Raw genomic sequence first — 23088 nt, 5'->3', positions numbered from 1 at the left:
TTTCCCCTTCTCCCTTTTTCATCTCTCTCTTTCTCTCTTTCTATCTCTCTCTGCGGGAATTCTTTTATAACATATATAAACAATTTATAGTCGCGTACGCGTATTTACATCTTAATTACTATGGTTGTAATTTAGGTAACTGTTACAATGGAATCAATTTGATTCGAATATAAATAAATAACGTTTTAATTTATGTACATTTACAATTTGAAAGGCAACGTCAATATTATTTTTTATTATATTTTGCCTTTATACCAAATGTAGAAAAATTATACATTGTGTATAGAAAATAATAAAGATATTTAGTAACGTAATAAATTGATAAATTCAATTTTCTTTAACATATTTAAAATTAATATGTGGTTTCTTCAAATGTATAGAAAAGATATTTACATTTTACGCAGAAATTATATTTATTTAATGTATAATAAGACTATATATAATTATATAAAATATGAAGAAAATTAGATACCGGTAGATATAAGTTGTCATTGAACGTGTGCTGTTTTTAGTATGGTCGAATTTTCTTATGAAAACGGGAGTTTATTCTCTATCGAAATTTATGATTTGGACAAGCGAGTCATTTATATGTAGTGCCGGTTATCTAAACAAATAACTTTGCTCGTCGAGAGGGAAATACACGATAAGAAATTTTCGGCGCGCGTGGCACATGCATCTTCGTTGATCGTTCCAAACAAGGGCTTCGGGAGGATGAATGGAGCGCCCATACGAACTTTCAACCGAAGACAGAACATGGCAAGTACATACAATACATACAACATTTCTTATGTTAGTGGCAAATTTTTGCCTTTTAGCGAAATGTACGCGGTGAATAAGGAGGTCTTAAAGCGAAGTTCCGGCTTTTTTCCGACGTAAATTCCGCGCTGTAAAATTGGTACATACGTACACGTGTTCCGAATTCTGTGTTCTAATAAAATAGAGCGTACAATTTCCACCAAGATATTATGAAAATGAAAGGATATACCACATTTATCGTGTATATCTGTACATCACGTACAATGTCTACGAAGTTTTTAACACTCCTTAAAAACTTTTCATTAAATATCCATTATCTGTAATATCATCGACATGTTTCGTGTGTTTCTTAAAGTACGCGTAAAGTAAGTCGACTAATTTTAAGTTTCTTCGAAGTTATCGAAAATGGTTAGAGACGATAAGTCAGACCAATTAAATATAAAATAAAACGTTTTTATGCCTTTCGTGCACGCCGGGGATAGTCGTATATAAAATTTAAATCAGATATCGCCGAACGATGTTACATCTCGAATGCAACCGGATGCGATCAACGGAAGCGGAAAAATACGAGAACTTCGTTTTAGCAACAATTTGTGTCAAACGAGCGGCGCGAGCCGACAAACTTGATCCAAGCGAATAGACCGGGCTTCTTTCGTCAAACTTCGCGCAAGCAGAACGAGCGAGAGGTTGTTATCAAGTTAGAGAGAAGTTCGTCGCGAGTTCGCCGATGCAACATGATGTAAACAGACTGCACCGCTTTCTTTGTGTCGCAGTAGTTGGAAAATGTGTATTTACTTTTGTACGAAATTGGCCGCTTTTCTAAAAAAAAATTCCCTCGCAATGTATTCTTCAGTAATAAGTTTCTCTGTTTTATCATATTTTTGCTATACTGTTTCGAATGAGAGTAGGCATGATATAATGAATTCTTGAAAGAGCTCTCTTATTTTCAATGTCGAATCAAGTTTTCATAGGACTCATATAAATTCAAAGTTGTTCTCAATTGACGGAATATCTCGTTTTACTTGTAAGTTTTACTTGTAAAATTATTGCATTCTCTTTGATATTTTTAGAGATTGTCACTATTCATTACAATTATATCTATATGACTTTTTAAATATTTGTTTTATTTCGCAAAATCATAATAGTAATTTTTGTCTCTTACAATTAGTGAAACGTGTCTAAACTGATTTTTCTAAGAGCTTATATACGTTTGTTTTTGGTTTCATTAAATTGCATAACGTTTTAACATTAGAGCATACGTAGGATCTATTATATAAATTGAATACTTACGCTCAATACTTACACATTTGTTGTCGCTTGGAAGCTGGCATTGACAATCTTCTCCTGTCGCGCACGAAGCTACCATTCAACAATCTTGCAACGGCAAGAGTAACAGAAATGAGGGCACACTTTTCGTCCTGATAGAAATCGCGCCGGTTGCATGCAGCGGGGTACGGAATGAGAGCACGTGCGAACTCGACTGGACATCCCTCGATTACGTTCATCCACCGCACCCTCGCGTTTCTTCGAAATCGGTAAGGAGGCGCCATCGCCTCGTTTCCTTTCGAGAGCACCTTCAACTCCCGTCTTTTTTCGTCCTCCCCCGTCCTTCCTCAACGCCCCGCGCATCCACGAGACTCTCCTCGATTTCTTACAAGCTCTCTATCTCCGGGGTTAGCAGACAGCAGAGCGGCGTTGGCTCTCTAAACACGTCATTTGTATGCGCGGCGGCTGCATAAGAAATTTCGCGCGAGTATTTGTCTTCACCGTTAGCACGATGAAGGTTTGAAGAGACCATGATGGTAGAAGTGGGATAGCTTAGAAGGGACAGAAGGGAGGTAGGGAGGGTAGGAGGTGGCAAAACGAAGTGGTGCACGAGAGCAATCACGTCGACGAGAGAAAGGATGACCTCCAGATATAGCATCTTCCTTACACGTACACCCTGTAGATAGACCTCAGCTGTAGAAACCAGGTTGAGGGCGCGTCCCGGAGATTAATGAAATTTCGATCGGCGGTGTAAGATGAATCAGACGCGTCTTATAAGACAGATACACGCGGGCACATAATTCGTATGGAGGAGAGAAATCCTCCTGCCGGATATGACACCATCTTAATATTATCTTGAATATGTCGAAGCATTTTCCGGTTATATTTCCAGTTTTGATATCCATAGCCCATCTGTCTGGATCATCCATTTTTCAAACATGCGTTGCGTGAGAGAGTATATTTTACGACGTATACTTTGTTCCAAGTCGCTGCTACATCCACGCACGCAGGAAAAATATATCTGTACGTCATTTTAAATAATTCTGGCTCAGATAAATCGATCGTGATATGGTACATGCCTTTTTAAATGGCATATACAGGCGTATCACACAGCATTCACGCTTCAGAATACGGAAGTTATCGTTATATTACTCATTTTTTCCTCTTTCCCTTGAACGACTATCTCTTTTGTATTATGCGCGTCAGCGGTTTTTGTATGTAGGTCACATCATGCCACTTTTTTGTCGTAAGTAAGTGTCCTCGTGGTTATTCAAGAAGTTTCTTGAAAACTAGAAACTTGAAGAAAATTGCTAGTATCGCGTCTTTTGATTGGTGGTTGGGAAAGACTGTATCGGTGAAGGCAAAAAGGGTTTTAGCGAGTGATGGCCGTCCGGGGATTCACGCGGCTTCAACGGCTTGTAGGAAGAAGTGTCATAAAGACTGGCGTTCGCTGTACCGCCTCGCCTTATGGCAACGTGGACATCGATAATCCACGTTAAGGGAAAAGTCGCACCTAACTTGAGCACCCTCCTGTGACAACATTAATAGCTTAACTTTCAGAATCGATCGCTCGTTAATATCTTAGCACTTTTTACACTTCTTTTATTTAAGGAAAAATAATAATTTTTTAATTTTCCGTTAGGTGAAAGAAGATAAATTTAATTTGATATTAGATTGAGCTAAATAATATATCTCTTTGAACAAATATATTAATTTTCTAAAAGAATTTCTCATATACGTTTCGAATAAAAAACTTTGTTAGAAATGGATCTTTAGATTTATAAAAAATTTACAGTCAAAAATGTTATTATTTTGTGAATAAATTTATATTATGGGTGTTTGATGATATATTTTATATTTAAATATTACAATTTATAATAAATGTTAAAATATGATTATATAATACGACTTATAACTTGTATAAAATTATTAGATAATTAAATGTCATGTAATGTTAACTCACGCACAGCTAACCGCGTTTGACTCTTAAAGTCTCACTTTCTTTTATTATTTATTAATTTTAATATCAAAAGTCTTTAGTTAATTAATCATGTATTTTACAAAAAATATTATACAACAAAATATATAGAATTAAAGTTTATAATTTTAACATTTAAAGTTCTCTCTCTCTCTCTCTCTCTCTCTCTCCCTCTCTATTTATTATATTGATGGTCTTCTCAAATACATATACATTTTAAGGATAATAATACACTTTTTTTTAAAATAACATATATATATATATATATATATATATATATATATAATATACGCCAGATATTTAATACATAATATGAAGTCATTGAAACGACTTTTAAACAATATTTTGAATATTTGAACGACGCTCGGAAGAATATCGCGATTCTATCAAACTGAAACTATTTATTCATTGGTTTCTCTAACACGGCATGGCTATTTGCGCCAATGTACGTACATACTTGGGTATAATATATGTACGGATATATGTAGAGGCATATGAATGTACGTATGCATATATGTACTGTTTACCGGAGCACCTGTGGGAATGGTCTGAAAGGAAACTAGGAAAGGGGGAAAGAAAACGATTGAGATTAATGAAATTTCGATTTCCCAGGATTAATCGGGCTTCCGTGAAAACGAAAATTCCACATTGTACAGCTGTGAAGAAGCAGATTAAAAAATGGAAATATATAAAAGGCGAGAATAGAAAGAGATCTTTTAAATTAAGAAAATTATGGTTCTCAAAAAAGGTCCACATGCTTCTTGGAAAATATAGCGAAAGAAGAAAGAGAGAAGCGCGCCAAAAAGAGATACAGTAGGTTTCTATCGTTATTACAATAGGATAATTTTGGGAACAGCGATTTAACGAAGAGTTTCGCAGCTGTAACGGTGTTATTAACGAAACCTAGACTCAGGTGCGCTGGTGTTGGTTAACGTTAAAATATTTATTCTATTTACCGGACGAGAATTTACAGGGTCAACGAGCAACTGCGGAATAGGTCGTTTTAATTATGTAAAGCCTCAACGTCGAATATATTAACACAATCGTAATAATGCACTCTATATAATATCGCAGCCATAGAAAGAAATAAAGGCGAAATATCGCGCTTTTTTCGTATATTTTCTGTTATCGTTAAATAACATATACGAGAGTTTTTGTTACCTTCCGCACTAGTGAAAAAGAGTAAAACTCACGTCATTTGTGACAATTAGCGGTTTATAATTTTGAACATAGCTTTATTTATGAGTGCTATTTAATTAAGCACTACCTCTAGCTGCATGTACCTCCAAATTGCTGACGGAAAATACTTTTTTCTTTAGACATTTTTATTTAGACGAAATATCTTTATTGTTGACGTCAGGTCAACACGAAAACAGTATGCAATCCAGTCGGTAAATCAGTAGGCATTATATTTTAACAGATTATGTTTGCCACACAGATACGTACAACAAGTTATATCTAAAATCATATCTTTGATTACATATCTACGTATTAGAAATGTAAATGAGAGATGTGACTTGAATAGCATACCAGTGACGCTACTTTATATTCTTTTGTAAGCTATTTATTTATCAAAAGTTTCGCGCGGCGTCGTTTGCACATGGAAAATAAACTGATTACTAAAAAACTCAAGATTCGCGACAGCGTTGTCTTTTGCCGCGGCCTTGTCTCTTATTCTGTTAGCCTTGGAATTGTGTCACTTTCCCTTTTTCGTGTTTCTCAGATAATTTGAGAAGCAAGAGAACGGAAGAGGGAAATTTGACGTGAAAACCGTAGGAAGTAGTCGAGGAAATTCGCGCGCGCGCGAGCGTGGAGTTTAATGAAATTTCGATCCGTGAGGGCCACGAATACTTCACAGAAAGGGCGGCAAACCGGAAACCGAAGTCGGCAATGGTGGAATCGTCGAGCGGTGTGCTGCTGATAGTACGACACAGCATGGTGCGGTGCGGTGCGGTACGGTGCGGGATCGTGCGGAACACCTGAATAGAGGGAAATTACCTCGAAGAATCGGAGTTGCCGCTACGCGCTACTGCGAGAGCGGGCCCTTTGATTTTGTAACTACTACAGTCTCGTTCTGCATCAACTGCACCGTAAAAGTAAATGTGTGTGCGCGCGCGCGCGTGTACGCCATGCTCGAAACTTTTCATCCTTTGCCCAACGCGATTCTTTGAATCGCTCGCTCGCCGAAATGCCCCGATAGTCTTCGGCTCTTCTCGCGTTCGTTTGTTGGCGACATTTTTACGCACGCAAACACACTAGCACATATGACATGAAAGATATACAGGAAAGAAAACGAAAGAGTTGGCAGGGAGGGAGAGGGAGGAACTAAATAGCGGAGGAAAGCGGAAAGGAAGTAGCGCGCGCGGTGCGACGACGAGAGGAGGGAAGGAGGTGGTTCGCCGGTACGTAGAGGCCACTTCCGCTTCACTGTACATTTCACGTGCGGGTGGACCGGATTTATACGCGTAACCGGACGTGCACACATGTGGGAGTGCCCGCGAACACACACGAACAGCAATCTGAACACGGACGAATTCGAACGTTTCCGCTTAGCCTGTCGCGAAACTCGCATAAGAGAAACAGAGAAAGAGCCGAGAGCAGCGAGGACCGTACGTCCGTGGCGTGGACAGTGCTGATCCCGCAGTTTTGGGAATAGAGATCTGGGTATTCTTTGAGGAGACGTTGCGATGTCATTGTTGAAATATATATAACGGTAGCGATTGTTGTATGCCAGCTTGATTTATAAGCGTCGCACCCGCGTTACGTTAACGAACGAAAATCGCGCTTGGTCGCCCCTATCCGCCACCATGCGCGAAATGCAATTATATGCACTGCTATTGTTTGCAACGAATTAAAGAATTTTTACTTGATAGTAAAGTGTAAAATATTTTTTTTTTTATAATTTTATTCACCAATACAAATACTTCTTTATTTACAATATTGTATAGTTCTGTAATATTTACATAATTTTTATACAACAATAGAAAATAATGGTCGTAAAAATTTTCATTTTTACAATAAAATGTATTAATATATACTGCAGCTATATTATTGGCCAAATTAACTTAAAATTAATTATAGATTAGATTCTATAGTCAATATAGTCATTTAGTATGTCTTTTCTCTCTTTCTTCTTTGATTAATTTTTATTTTTTTTTTATTATATGTTCTACATACTAATTTATTCTATAAAATAATTATAATATATTATACATTTTTATTTGCATTATTTTTACACATGTCATACCGAAGTCTGAAGATCGCGAAACGCACAGTATTATTCGTTTATGGCTTTAACAAACTCTCGATAACGTCGAAAATTTCTTGATCGTGCGACCTTCATATCGCTAATTGCTCGGTATTTTTTACACGCACGATAAAAGTAATAAAGGGTGTTCCACGACCGCTAAGAAATTGCTTCGTATCAAGCTGGAATTAATCGTGCAGTCAAATCGGGCTTTTATAATCGCACCACGACTGTAACAAAGTTAATTCGTCGAACTTTCTCTTGGCACGCACTATAAAGATCAGCATTTTTTAAAAGTGGTTCTTATATCAGTTTTAAGAAATATTTATGCGTGTTATAACATAAATTTATAAATCGCGTGAATTACACTCTTTAACTGTAATATTAAAGCTTAAACTAGGTGCGAATTAAACCTTAGGCAACGTGTGTATTTTTATAAAAATATAAAATACTTGTCGTTTAGAATCAATACCATTAAAATACATGGATCGATTAACTGTTAAACACTATTAAATACGTACAATATTATGAAAAATTGCTTTTGGAATATCGTACCTTTCTTCTGATACAAAATATGTTAGTTTTATGCTTCTTCTGAAAGAATAACGAAGCCTTTTACGTTATAATGGCTACAATTTTAATTAAAACATTAATTTAATTCTAATGGCGGCGCGAGGCCATTGTTTCTTTATTTGTTTATTGCTCTCTCGACATTTCCGTCGAGCGTGAATGAAACGTAGGAATTCAGCTAACGCGAATTTTTAGAAAAATAGAAGCGGACATGGGCGAGAGAGAGAATCATATTCGGAGAAAATGGTACGCCAGAAAAGGTAATGAGCAGCCAGCCATTCGTACAACAGCGTCATCGGAGCATAATAGACGATGACGCTGTTTAAGTGCATTTGAACAAACAAAACGAAACCGCTGAACAAAACAAAGACGGGTGAGTGTTGCGGTGAAACGAAACAGTGAGAGAGAAAGAAAGCGAGAGAGAAAGAGAGAGTCCTTTCAGCAAGCCACCATGTATGGGGATCACACCGGAAGCGAGGGCGCTCGTTTCCCTCACCGTCACCTCGACGCACAAAAGGCCTCGGGCTACGCGGAGGTGCGGGTCTTCGCGGTGATGTACCACGGTGCCAAGAGTGGGATAGCTTTGCTAGTTCTCGTGTGAGGAGCCCACTTTTATATCTGCACATCTGAGACTTTAGCCCCCATATGTCTGCACGATGAAATTTTGACGGAAAACCAGTGAAGCTTGCATACACTGCGTGCGGTTTGCCCTGTTGAGAATAAGTGTCTAATTATCTCCAGCGAGAGATTTTTGGTATATATAGACTAATATATATATAATTCAGTGCTTTTGGGAAAAAGGAATTTATATATAAAGAATATGATGATGCGTATAGAAGTTGCGTTACATAAAAATTTGAATCAGATGTAAAACTTTTCAAATAAAGCAAATTATGCACGTTGTTTATCATTATCTTGAATCAAGGAGTTGGATTAGGTGATCAGAATGGCTTCGCTATTCACGCGATGATAATCGCGCGACGACTCGTGACGAGACGATTTTATTGAACGTTGTAATTTCGATTGGAATGTTTCACAAGGGACGAATACGAATTACGTCGACGTTCCTTTTCATGCTTCATCGAACATGGCCCTTTTGTAATGCCATCTCAATCACGGAATTACAAACTGGGCTGCTAAACGAACGATGAGGCTGTATAATCAGTCGACGAATGATAATTCCGAGATTAAAGCGAATGTAGCTTTCTATGTGTCGCATTGCGTGCTCGTTCCAACATCGTTTCGTGCTTTTGCGATCAAAGAGCTACGCGCTCGAGAAGAATCTTTCGCTGATCTTTATTTTTAGCCGAGGAATTGTCGTATTTACTCGATTAGCGAATTCGAATCAAACGGTGGAGATATCACGCAAAGCGAGAAAACGGAAGTGGAGCGCATAAAGATTTTGTGTAATTCGATTCCTTTTGCGGGTATTCTATCCCAAGAAGCAGAAATATTTGTCGAACATTTCGTGATCAGATTATATTCGGATATCGAGTATATGTTGGTTTAGTCTGTAGAATAATACATTTTATCTCGTATAAATATCGTGTTAAAATTTAATATTTATATTTGAACGTGCAAATGTGGTCTTACGATTTGAATACAATTAGCAATCGATAAAGAAACTATCGGTTTTCATCTCGTTTTTATTGAAATTTATAGGTATGTGGTCTTATGTCCTTCGATTGAGAGGAAAGTTGATTTTAGATATCGAAAGCTGAAGAATACATCGTTTGTTCTACAAACAGGTTGTATCAGATGTGAGCGAGTTAAATAAATACATAGAAAAGCAAAAGTTAAGAAAGTAGATCTCTCTTAAGCTGTATTTTTGTTGGCTACGTATACGCGAACTCAGTTATACTTTATAGAATTTTTCTTTATTATATCTCGGATCGATAAAAAAGTAGTAAGGTATATTTTTACGCCAGAAAAATGCAATATTAATTGTCAGAGTCGATTATTCCATTACATAAATGCGAAATTTTGAAAACACTCTTGTTCGATGTCTATTCGGTTGTCAGTGCCATCAAATTTGGGAACTCTAGTCGTCAAAAGCAGAGCTTTAGTGAATATTTTTAAATGTTTTTTTTATTGCGACCATCTATCTCGAACGTTGTAGACATAAAAGCATGTGCTTGAAAATTGCCCGAGCTCTATGATTTTATTAATCTGTCAATGCCGAAAAATCTATCGAAAAATCAAAACTCGCGGGGAATCATGCGAAAACGATTACTGACGTAGCCGATCGACGTATTAAATCTACTGCAGGTTCTCATTTCCGATGAGAGAAAACGGAAGCATACGGGCTCGCTATTATTTTCTCGTCCGCACCAAACGGCGAATGTATTTTCAGGTGAAATGATTGTTTGCTCCGCGAATTACTCGCGCGAAGAAATCGGAAGGGGCGAGGGCGGATGTTTTCTATAACCGTGAAATGAATTTACGGATCTCTTTTTAGCTCAAAGTTCAATTTGCCGCGGCCTTACCCGTCGGTGTATCGCCGCTTTTATACGCTGCCGGCTAACAGATCGCTTGAGCGGATTTCACATTGGCGGACACTATTCTCTCGAAACAGTCAATTTATAAATTTAATCGGGCGATGCATTGCAATTGAATTCGCGGAGCTGCCGACAGCGAAGGGGCGTCGCGCGTTCTCTCTGCCTCGGCAACGAATATACATTTCCATTCTTCTCCCCGGGTTTACACACGCGCGCGGCCACTTCCGCCTTATAATTTCAGGGAGAGAGCGGAGAATGAAAAAGTAAAAATGATGGCCATGCGGCGAAAAAGAGAAGAAATAAAATCCGTTAGACGTCGAGAGAACCGAGCGAGCTACCTCGACCGGCAATTTTAGCCGTTTTAACGTTCTTCCAGAAACGCGACGCGCCACTCCGTGCGATTCTCAAAGTATAGAAACGTTAGTCGCAAAGATCGGAGAAAGCACGATTCTCGCGGGTTGATGATTTCGCCCCTAGACAAGGACATGGAAACGCTGCCGCGACAAGACGCTTCGACGCCCGTTCTTAGACAAATTAATTAACGAAGTAATATCGAATTTAATTAATATTCCGAGGTACTACATCGGACGCGCCCGCTCGGCTTATGCTTCGCGCAAAAGCTACTAACGTAAATTACGAAGTTTTGATATTCATGAAACAGTACACCCACGATATTACCGTAAAACTAACAAGCCGCAATTGCTTATATATGCAAATAAATTTAATTATCTAAAAGAATTAAACACACGGACAAAGTGTGATTTACAGGCTATCTGTTCTACATCTTATATTTCAATTAATATATCAAGAAATTTATGTTTAATACATAAACCATATTACTTGACGTGGCGGTTAATGTATTATGATGTCGAATAATTTATGCGAGCGCTTGAGAAAAAGGCGCAATTGCGTTTTCAACATTACTAATACGAAATGTCGAGTTTTCATCGTTACATCGTTTCATCGTGTGTGTTTAACTGCATCTTGAATGCTTCATCGCGGTCGATACTTTAACACGGAGTATAGAGCGAAGGTTTCTTTCAGGTCGGCCCCGGAAGGTATACTTTTCTCTTATTAAATGGTTGCGGTATCGGAAATAGAGAAAAAAGGGTACGCGTCGCGCAACATCGCAAGCCGGGGCAGCTTGTGTTCCCATCCATTCCAACGGCTTTTCACCCTCGCTTGCCCACTCCTTCGCTTCTTTTTCCCGGCAGTTTATCCGTGTATATCGGATACAATGAGCAGTTATTTTCCAAAACTCGGTCTGACGTGCGTCGCGACTGGCCCCGAAGAACAAAGTGAGAGAAACTATCGTACGATTCTCAAATCGGTCCGGTCAGTGCACCGCACCGTCGGGGGTTGAAAGTTGAGTATACCCGAGACTTGTGAAATCTCGAGTCGCGCGCTTGATCCGATCAGCCCAAGTGCGATTTGGTACATCTCTATTCTCTATAAAAAACGCTTTCTGAATAGTCGATTGGCTTACAGCTCTATGGCTCTCTTTACCCCTCCTCCCTTCTTCTATCTTTCGCCTCCTATTTACTCGTGATCTCGCAAGGAAGTATATATGTACAGGCGAAATTGTTTGCTGTAGCGGGTTTGTGGCTTCGTTATAAGAAACATTAAATGTATAGCGCGTACAAGTTATTGCCTTCGGCATAGAGACCTTGAAGCTTAAAGAAGCGAAGACTTGTTGTTCCACGATAGCAGATGTGTGTTGGGTGCTTCTCAAATAATTTATCTAAAGAATTTTTGAAGAAGAAGGATAATACTTTCGGAAGGAAACAGTGAAATATTACATTGAGAGAGGAATATGGCATTTTTTAAAGAAAAAAAAAGACAAAAATTTAATACATATCTTTCCCTTTTTTTACTTTTATAAATAATTGAAACAGTGAGTGCAGCAGTTTTTATCTCATACTATTAAGAAATATAGTATCAGCAACGAAATTGACACTTTTTAATTTTGTAGTTATATCGTGCTCGTAAATTTTGTGATAGTAAAAAACTGCTTACTGCTTAGCTGTAAGAGACTCTTTTTTCTTATAAGGCTCGTAATAGTCGTATGACATCAGTGCTCAACAGAGTGAATATATCATATATATGTATGTAATTGCACTCAAGAAAGTCAAGCCGAGTGCAATCGTGAGAATTGAGATTTACGATAAGAATTATTAACCTTTAATTGTATCTGTGTCGCTTGATTGCCTCTAATATTCGTACAATTTACGTTGTATTTCTATTTCAAGTAATAGAATTGCTAAATATACAGTCTAATATACATATCCAATAATATAACTCGCGATAAATCTGAACCTTATAAATTTCACTTTAACGGAAATTTTTGTGAAAATTGTATGGGTACTTTGAGTTGACACTTTTAAAATACAAAATTTGCACCGTGTAGTGAGTATATGGACTTAAATCTAACTACATACTAATCTTATAACAACGCTTTTTTTCATTTTTATCTTTGTTGTAGCACGAAATGATGTTTCTCGCGCGATCCGCTATAATCTGAAGGGATATATAGGTAAGCCTGCACAGTCAGACGTCCTCGCGAACATCGAGCTTGGCATGTCGATGTAAAAAATGTAATTACCGGAGCAAAATTGCGCGAGGTTCCCTTTTTCATTCCGGTAGTGACAATTCTTTCGATAGCACAAATCTTCGATCGCGATCGTCTTACGTAACGTTCACATAACGCTCACGTCTCATAGAATTGTTCTGAAATCGTTTGAGAGCGATCTCGCGCCGATCGTGTCGAGCCAGTGTACGGTCCGTTAATTGCTGATGGGAAGAGGCAAACAATTCATGCTAATTATCGCGACGACGATGCCGCGTAACGTCCAATTACCAACTACGGTGATGACCTTTTTCTCTTCTTCTGTTTAACTAGGTTGCTCGACTTTTTTTACTGTAAAGATGATTTATTGGATGCTCATGGCGCGTGGGAATCTCGTCGTTGTTTCGATCCGTTTTTGAGCTGATAAAAGCGAGATAGAAAAAGAGAAAGAAAAAGGGGCTGACCGAATGAAGGAGATAGATAGATAAGACAGTTACATAGATAGATAGATAGATGTATTAAATCTTAAAGGTTGATCTTCCCGAAAATCAAGGAAAATGCAAACACGAAACAATGTTGCGCGGAAGAGTAAAGAATCGGACGCGCGTATACGTGAATCGCGAAATTATGGTAGATATTTACGTATCCGTGTACTTATACGTTTTATACGCAGATATTTTCGTCAGTAGGAATGCACAGATATGCAAATATGCACAGACATCTTGGTCTACAACGTCGACTGATGTCAATAAACCTGAGAACTTGGAGAAGAGATTATTCCAACAACAACCTCCCGCGTGTTTGCGAACGTAAATTATTGCCGAGAATATTTCATTTGTATTTATCATACATTTCACCAATCTCGCGTATGTTCTTTCAATATACTTCTGCGGAGAAGCGGTTTGAAGCTAATTGAACCGTGTTAATTTAATCATCTATCGAATTTTATTTACCTGTTCAGTCTAGCTCGATATTCTTCTACACATTCCGTTTTACTCGTTTCTATATGAAAATTATAACTAATGAATATGGATGGATGTCAATTTATTTTTAGTTATATATTCTAGATTCTTAATTATCTTTTATATTTCCGAGAAATTATTGAAATCAGTCAAACGGATGAATGAATGAAGCGTACACTAATGTCGATGCTGGTTATGTCAACGTAACTCGCGAAAGGGACCGATAATGAAGAGAACTTTAAAGAGAGAGAGAGAGAGAGAAAGAGAGAGTGTGTTCATACTTGTAAGACAGTATGCGTCGCCGATCGAAGAGGGAAAAACGGGGGCAAAAACGGTAAATGGCAGGCGGGAAAATGAGGGGACGTGTCCAGAGCCGTCGACACAATCGCCTGCATTTTCCTCCATCGACATCAATCCGACGTCCTCGCGCTGCACCTCTCTATCCCTCAATTTTCCCTCACTTCTCGCTCTTCTCTCCCGCTTCGATCTTCATTCGTTCTCTCCGTTGTCTCTTCTCGCGTCCGTGCTCCACGCGTCATCTCGCGGCCTCCTCTCTCCGCTGTCTAACCACTTATCGCGAAAAACTCATTCTATTCGATGAACGATGGCGCATTGAGCCTTTCGCAGCGCTGAGCGTTCGACGTAATTTTCCCGCTCCTTGTAGTGCGTAGTCTTCCAAACGGCTTCCTTTTACAGGAAGCCATCGTTTGGTCAAGGAGAAGTTGAGTAAAGACGAAAGACACAAGTACTTATTCCTCTTCGCTTCGTGAGCTCGTTAATGAAATTGGGATGTGATAGACGATTCGATTTGAAATCGGACATACAAAGATAAATTTGTTTGGCCGTTACGAGTATATTTCAAGTTTATTTCAATGAAATTAACGAATTTCAAATTGTACCGACACTTAAAATTCAAACTGCATCATATAACTTCTCGTTTAGTTGAATTTGTAATTAATATCGTGGATTTTTCTGCACCTCGATTGATCTGCGCATATTGACTTATGCGAAAGAAACTCTCTGGGTAACGCTTCCGATGCATTCAACGCTCGATGCACTCGTTCCATATTCCGGTGTCTCGGTCACCTCTATCGGGGATAGTAATACCGCGGTTGCTCTCGCTTAATTACATTCGAGTCAAGGGAAATGGGACTTTTACAAAGGACGACAGAAGGAAACGGTGTAACCTCGCGGTAGCGAGTGTGCGACGTACGACAAGCACGTGTCTGCGCTGCCTTCTCTCTCTCTCTCTCTCTCTCTCTCTCTCTCTCTCTCTCTCTCTCTCTCTCTCTCTCTCTCTCTCTCTCTCTCCTCCGTTTCTTTTTGTCGTATCTCGCGCGCCAATCAATTAATTTTTTTCGAGTGCGATCGCTACGGTCGGTCCTATCCACCGCGGTTATACATAAATGCATGAGAACTCGTGTGCCGACTTTAAAGACCGATATTTTCCGCATCGATATTTTCATGGTACAACTAGAGAACAGCAAGTCGCCGCCGTTACTGGTTACGAGGGGGGAAGAGGGAGGCGGTTGTCTGGTATTTCTGGTGCGGTGAAAATTTCACAATCAGAAGAGTCCTCGAGAACGCTCGTACTGACGACGAGAGGGACGACACGCGGCGAGCGCAATCGTACAAGCGTATTCCGCGTATTTCCCCTTCCGGACACGTTTGTAACGCGACAGTGGCCGCGCTTTATAACGAGGTTTGCCGACGTTGTTAGTCCGACGCGTACCATCACCGAGACAAATGAAAACGAAAAACGGCCATCTTTTCCGGTGTCGCGACGACGCGACGTTGCATGTACGAAGAGTCATCAGGGAAACAGGTGAACTAGCGTCGCAGCGTTGATTACCGATCAATTGGTGGTTAATGAAACCATGCAGTATCTATTAGCGGTACACCATCAGTTCGATTGGTTAATAGTTCGCGACGTGCTATCGAGTCTTACATTACATTCGATAAGGTATTCGTATATCTTCAATGACTCATGTAGAGTGTACGAGAGTTAAAAGAGGCAAGAGGTAGGAAAAAAATATGCTGGAATGAATGACGTAACTTTGTAATTTGAAACAAAGAACATTGAGGACGGTAATATCTTCCGAGTGTACGAAACAATGTACTTTCAGTCGCCTGTCGCGCAGCATCTGTTAATGTAGATCTTATTAAAGTAACATCCAATGTTGCCGTCCGAGATACTTTTACGAGATTTTCTGCAAACCGCTCGTTACTGCATCTTATTCTCTTTTGCTCCTTGTTTGCCTACGCCGTGTCTTCTGATGAATACAGGCAGCTCTTGGTTGAAATGCGTTATATCCTTTAAAGAGGTGATGTTGGATGAGAGGCAGTCGTTTTATTCCGGAATAAAAGACGCGGGACTTTATCTTTGTGGGTACATTGGTGAGATCAACTAGACATCTGCTAGACATTATTACGCAAAGTTCTATTATTACCCATTTGCATTACGTTTTTAAAAACGTCTACCACATCACTGAAATATAAAATGTTTTTTATATTTTATTTTAAAATATTTTAAATTTAAATATAGATGCATATATGGAGAGTATTTTAAATTTATAAATTTATCTTAAAATATTTTAAATATAGATGTACACACTACACACATATATGTAGGTCTATGTAAATATATAGAAAAGTTATAAATATTCTTTATTAAATATAAATTGTAATGTATATATATATATATATATATATATATATATATATAATTGTAATTATAAATATACTTGTATTTTTTGTCTAAAGTTAAAATATTATCATTAATTGGCATTTTTAATGAATTTTAATGTTTACATATTTATCGTAATAGCTATTTTCAAAAGTCATGTTGATAATATTACTTTATTGCAATGCAGCGAAAAATTGCCCTTCCAAAAGGGGATAACGAAATTGTATTTTATCTCATAAAATAGAAGAGGTTTCTTCTTAAGATAGAGCAAAAAGGACAGGTCAATCCCTTCAGCACTAATGAGGAAAATCGCTCGACCGAGAGATATTAGTTTGACGTTATTAACGTTTTTGTCAAACAAAGTCATTATTATTATTATAGTATTAAATTGCAGCAATTACAATTACATGAAAAATTATATTATTTGAACAAATGACTCAGCGCGACAATCGTAATAAAAAAGTATAACAACGAGAACGTTTAATAGAAATTAATAAATGAAACAACGAGGTCACATAAAATCTCGAATCAGTTGTTTTCCAAATAATAAAAAGGGAAGTTAAATATTTTTATAATTTATTTTGGCTCGTATAAATGAATATTATTTAACTTTAGCAAAATAAAATTATTGACAAGTGCACGTAACAATTGCAGTTTTCTGTTTTTCGACCGTTCGCCGAACGAGAGGGTGGCCTGAGTGAATTAAGATCGCACGTTCGCCAAAACTGAGTTCCATTTAATTAACGGAATGTGATTGGCCTAGTGCCCAGTATCAGACAATTGTTACACTACGCTCGATAATATGGCTCCTACACAGAAATTTTTGCTCTTACAATTGCGCAAATTCGATTGACCTTCTCGATCGTGGCGTAACAAAATTCTGAAAGTGCTATCAGTTTTATCGCCGATACGATCCGAGCGAATTATTAAATGAAACTCATATGTCCTAATTTAGAAAGCGCCGATGTTGGTTTTTTTTGTTTATTCTTATAGCTCCTTTTGGCAATTTTGAACGATTTTTTTCTCAAAACCCTGTGTGCATTTACTCTACTAAATTACTTGCATTTTATACGAATGATTTCGTACCGTTCGGTAATATTTAACCGCTTCGTTCGTTTCGTTACGTTTTCGACAAAATCCAATTCAACGAGCCGTAGAATGTTTTATTACTTTTTCTAGTATTTCAAAATATTCGGTAATTCAAACATTTATATGTACAATTTTCTCAATATTATGAATCACAATATTATTATCCGATACCGTGCACGAATTTTAATAAAACTTGCACGTGAAGCGGACAGCTATACGGATGAATGAACACTGGCCTGGCCGAGTAGATTGTGTCTACTCTGGCTTGTTTCCGGAAAGAGTGAATACCGGCTAGTTACCGTTTCATTCCCTTGGCTCGACAGTCCGGATTGACGTTGCCGTTCAACCGCGATGCGAAATAGTGCGCGCGTCCGAACACGAAAGCGAAGTGCACCCACGGGTGTATTCTGTATTCGTCCGTGAGAAATTGTGGTCTTCAAAACGAAGACACTCTCACCGCGAAGAATTAAAAACTCCGACAAAAGATGGAACAACGGGCGGTCACAAGAGTTTACTAGAAGTACTCGTCGCCTTTTCTCCAAGAAGATGTACTATAGATACAGCAAAATAACAAAAAGTTTCCTAGTATCAAAAATATCCTGGCGGACAATAGCGAGCAACAATTATAAATGTTTAGTTGTCGCGCGGTAGATCATGCTTTAGTAAAAAATGATAATAAGTGATAAGTTCAATCGTATTATAGCTCGAACGGTTGATTAAAATTTTCAATATAGACAGAAAGAGAAGAATCCTTCTCGCACGAAGAACAGAACGCGATTCTCTTTGTGTGAGATCTGTTAGTTTCACTTAACATAATTTTATATCCGCGTGCCATAAAGCCGCCGAGGGGCGAGATAGACACGCTTTCAAAATATGAAAAGAAGCGACGCGCGACTGAAAGATGGAAGAGCAATATAAACGCAACAACACCGGCGCGGCGCGGTGGTGTAATTCCGTGGCGGGTGATGTATGATGATTGCTAGATTAAATAAAGGCGGAATTGTGGAGAGAACCGTCCACGGTTGAAGGAAAATTCCGAATATTTTCTTCCAGTATTTCGACATCATCGACATGCCTCGCGCGTCCGCACCAGAGTACGCTAATTTCTCATGTACCGAAAGATTCCAGTTTGGTGCTAACGTCAAGATCGATTATCCGATCGCTCATACGGGGTTAGCCGGTGCGATGGTACAATATTTGCCGTAATTTTATTCGGACCAGTTTCCATTACCTCTAACCCCTACTCCCTACCCCACGCGCACGATCCATTTTCGATTCTCGGCTCGATCGTGCGTACCTACGTATCGGTTCATTCTTGAATTTCTAAGGAGCATTAGATCGTATTCTCGTCAAAGCGACCGTCACGTTTCTCGCGTGCGCGTTCGAATCCCGATCCGATTTGTGAAATTGCCGCCGAAGCGTGCAACACGAATCGTGTCCTACGTGAGCGTTATTATTAAATGAAGAACGCAGCGACGAATAAGCGTCGTATGCTTTTCTCTAATCAGCGTAACGAGATAGTAAAATGATACATTATCATTTTCATACAGTATAGGAAAAACAGGATTTTTAATACGATAATGGTCTTTACGATGGTAAACAAATTCCTTGCATATTGAGACATATTTTTTTGGACGCACTTTGTATTCGCAACATGGTTTATCCGAATAGTGAAGACATTATGAGCGACATTATGGTCGCCAGATGCAAACTCGGTACTCGAATATATCACGTGTATCTTGAACCTAGAAATGCATCGTGGTCTTAAAAAAGGAGGATTTAGAGCGCTAACGAGATTCCGCAGGTCTCATTGACGTGCACAGCGGGATGCATTGTTTCTTCCTGGGCATCTCGCCGGCGTATGTATCTCTCTCTCTCTCTCTCTCTCTCTCTCTCTCTCTCTCTTTCTATCTCTATCTCTCTACGAGTACATGTGCAACGCCTATTATTATCGCTTAACGGCAGAGTGGAGAGCTCTCTCGTGCTGCGCTTTCCCTCGGTCTCGCAGGTAGCGTAGCTGCCACACGTAACATTTATCTGCGAAAAGCGAGCGAACGTGCTCTCCCATGGTAAAACGCTTTTCGATAATAATGTCATCGGATGAGTGCGTCGACATAAGTGTGCGTGGACGGCACGAAGCGGGGCGGTAACACGCGCGCGGTGCAATGCCGATATTAAATGCGCGAATAAAGTCCGGTTACTAACCTGCGCTAATTCGCGCAGTAAACAAAATCTCTCTCTGTATATCGTTTCCATATATATGTGACGGAATTTAATAGCTCGCGCTATGGCGCGAGTCCATTAACTGCGGAGTTTCGCAAATTGAAGCGTACTTGGCTTCGCGCGAGCCTTCACTAATCTATTAGCGACACATATCGAGAGTTGTTGTAATTTTGGGGAAAAAAATTGTTAAAAAATTTCTTTATCCTTTTGGTACTAATAAAAGTGCTTCTCTTTTTCCTCTTCGCGCACCGCGCACGGATTGGTCGCACGACTTTACTGTAATTCGCAAATCATCGAGACGTAAAAAATTGGACCGCGTTCCATCGTTTGTTAATATCATTTACCGTATCGGAGTAGCAAACACATTGTGCTTTCCCTTGGACAATATATCGTGTACGAATGTGTTTGGCGCAGCACTCTATAGCTTAAATCCAATTTCTTTCGCATCCAATTTTCATACCATATTATATAGAAAGATTTTTTCTACACTCCACACAACGAAGAACCCATTTGCGAAAAATTGAATCTAAGACGTTTTGCCCGCATACCGAATATTCGTATCTACCCATCTCCGGAATTCAAATAACTGTTGTACTTAGTCTACGAATTTTCGCAAACAGACAGAAAATGCTTTGAGAATTCTGCGATTAATCTGAAGAATCTTATTGTGTAATCTAGCATGACAGATCTTCATAATATATTTGTATATACTTGATTAAATTATAAATATTTAAATTATTTTATGCGATTATATATATATATATATATATATATATATATACGCAATTGCACAAAGTTCCTAAATTTTCAATATCTTTGTGCGTATAAGGCTCTGCGGTCCACTTGACGCTACAAAACTCTACAAATGCTTCGAAGCATTCCTCTTCTCCTTTCTTTCAAAATGAAGAAAGAAGAAGAAAAACGCTCCAAAAAGTTTGTAGCGTCAAATGGAACGCAGTCTAAGTATGATTATTTACTGTCTATTCGTCATTTATTTGAGCAAACCAATCAAATAACATCTACAAGAACAAAAGAGCAGTTCGAGTCAGACGAAATCTAATATTCGGAATACGAAGCGAACATATCTGCAAATGAATGTGAAACACATCCGTGACAAAGTGTCGTGCTCGTTCTGCGTACCGTCTCGCACGTAGGAAGTCCAATTTTGTTCTTCAACCTCGACGGTCCTCATCGCCCGCTTCCGGCAGATATAAGGCGCTGTCAAGAATTCGATGGGGCATCATTTCTTGGCGGAGCTCTTTTAGCGATGTAGAAAAAGGAAGTCACAATGGCAACTGAATTTTCTACATGATGTTTATTATCCATATACATTATATACGCGTAATAATTATACCTCCGAAATACAATCTACGCGCGTAATCTAGATCTTGTTTCATTCATTTAATCTAGATTCTGTTCAATATTTACGTGAAAATATAAATTTCAATTTTATTTTAAAATAAATTTAAATAATAGATAACATTCTATTATATATTACGTCTATATTTGTTTTTTTCTTGTTTATTCATATAATTTGTTTTATTATTATTTGTTATTTAACGTAACATCGAATATTTTTCTAAAATCGATTCGATATTTAGACTGAGACAAAACCCAATGAAAATATGCACATTCCTTGGCGGTAACAAATTCCAGTCTTCTTTGTATAGCTATGGTATCTCTTTTTTCGCGAATTTCTTGCCGTACGCAGGAATTCCAGGCGATGTTACAGGAGAATTATCTTAAAAGAGAGGAAAAAAGAGCAAGGATTAACGAATAAAGAGGAGAACGCATTAAGAGTGGAAAAAATTGTGTGCCGGGGGAGAAAGAGAAAAATAGTTATATCCGAGACTCCTCTTCAAATGTGACTTTTAACTATTTTTCTTTCCTTTCTTTTTGCTACATTTCTTCTTACTAGCCCAAAGAAATTATTCTTTTTTCACTATATATATCTGCTACATCTAATATATCCATATATTTAAAGTTAACATAAATCTCTAGGAACACACACACATTCTCACTCTTCTTCGAATCTCTAAATATTTTATGAACTTGTACGAGTACGTTTTTCGGAATACGTATGTAGTATAGTATATTGGAAAATGTTTCACGTACATGTGTAAAAATGTAAATTCATACTTAACTCTTCTAGAAATATTTTAGACAAGTGGGAATACTTAATGGTATATTGAAATCATATTTGAAGATGTATATTGTATTTGCTTGCGATTAGAATCGTGCGTTGAGAAAATTTGCTGACATATGAAAATAACAAAGGAAATTAACGCGTAGATCTAGGGAAGATCGCAATTTCCGCGATGAGAAAGAGAAAGGAGGACAAATTAACGAAGGGGTTCCGGTCTTTTTCATCTTTATTCGAAGACTCTCCCTGACACACGTTCCTTTCTTTAGAAAATTACCTCTATTAGACTGACGTTTGTATAGGATGCGATTATGGGGTGAAACATAAAGGGATAAAGAGGTGAGTGAAAAACGTAGGCAAAGATTGCTATGTGTGTAACGCGAAGAAAAAAAATAGATAAAAATGGAATATATTACACAAGTCCGTATGGAAACTCGTAAGCCGCATGGCACGAAGCTGAACTCACTTGTTGCACTTTGCAAATGAAAGATTATTGCACGCGCATCTGGGGATTACATGTATCGCGTTTCTAATTAAAAGCACCGCAGATTCGATGATCTGTCATTTTATCTCGCCTCTCGATCTAATCGAGATATTTCCTCTTTTGCACGATTCGTATAATTTCGTAAAACTCGACAAATAAATAACGAGTGTTCTGTTACGCGTTGCATGAGGGGCAACAGGCGGATTGTAAAGTCCGAATGCGAGAAAAGACCCCATTTTTCTTTAGAATAAATTGCTGTTGAGCGTGCACTCTTAATTACTCTTACTTTGCACTCTTACTTCCGAACGACATTCCCATTCAAAATCAATCTAATTGTAAGCTTCACTCTTTCACTTGAATTCATCTATCTTATCGCATTATTCGACTTTCCGATACGAAGCCTGATGTCCTTCAATTTAGACAAAGAGATTGTAAGAAGAGAATAATCACATATGCTTTATCATGTTTGAACAAACACTGTCAAGAATCTTCATAATGTCACACTGGAATATAACGAATGAAGTATCTTAATAAAGTAAATTTGCTTGAGCGATAAACAGTGAACAAGTTAAAGAAATATCACAATTGTTAACGCATTACACAAATATAATTTAAAATTG

General features: G+C 38.2%; 1 protein-coding gene across 2 annotated transcripts in view; it reads left to right on the top strand.

Moving 5' to 3' along the window:
* LOC143905965 (neural cell adhesion molecule 2) overlaps nt 1–23088 on the top strand; it is a 262418-nt gene that overhangs the window by 41749 nt on the left and 197581 nt on the right. The window lies entirely within an intron of this gene.

The sequence above is a fragment of the Temnothorax americanus genome, unplaced genomic scaffold (genome assembly GCF_048541705.1).
Source record: "Temnothorax americanus isolate GAGA-0224 unplaced genomic scaffold, ASM4854170v1 Scaffold7, whole genome shotgun sequence".
Taxonomy (NCBI): Eukaryota; Metazoa; Arthropoda; class Insecta; order Hymenoptera; family Formicidae; genus Temnothorax; species Temnothorax americanus.
This window is presented reverse-complemented; position numbering and strand designations above follow the sequence as displayed.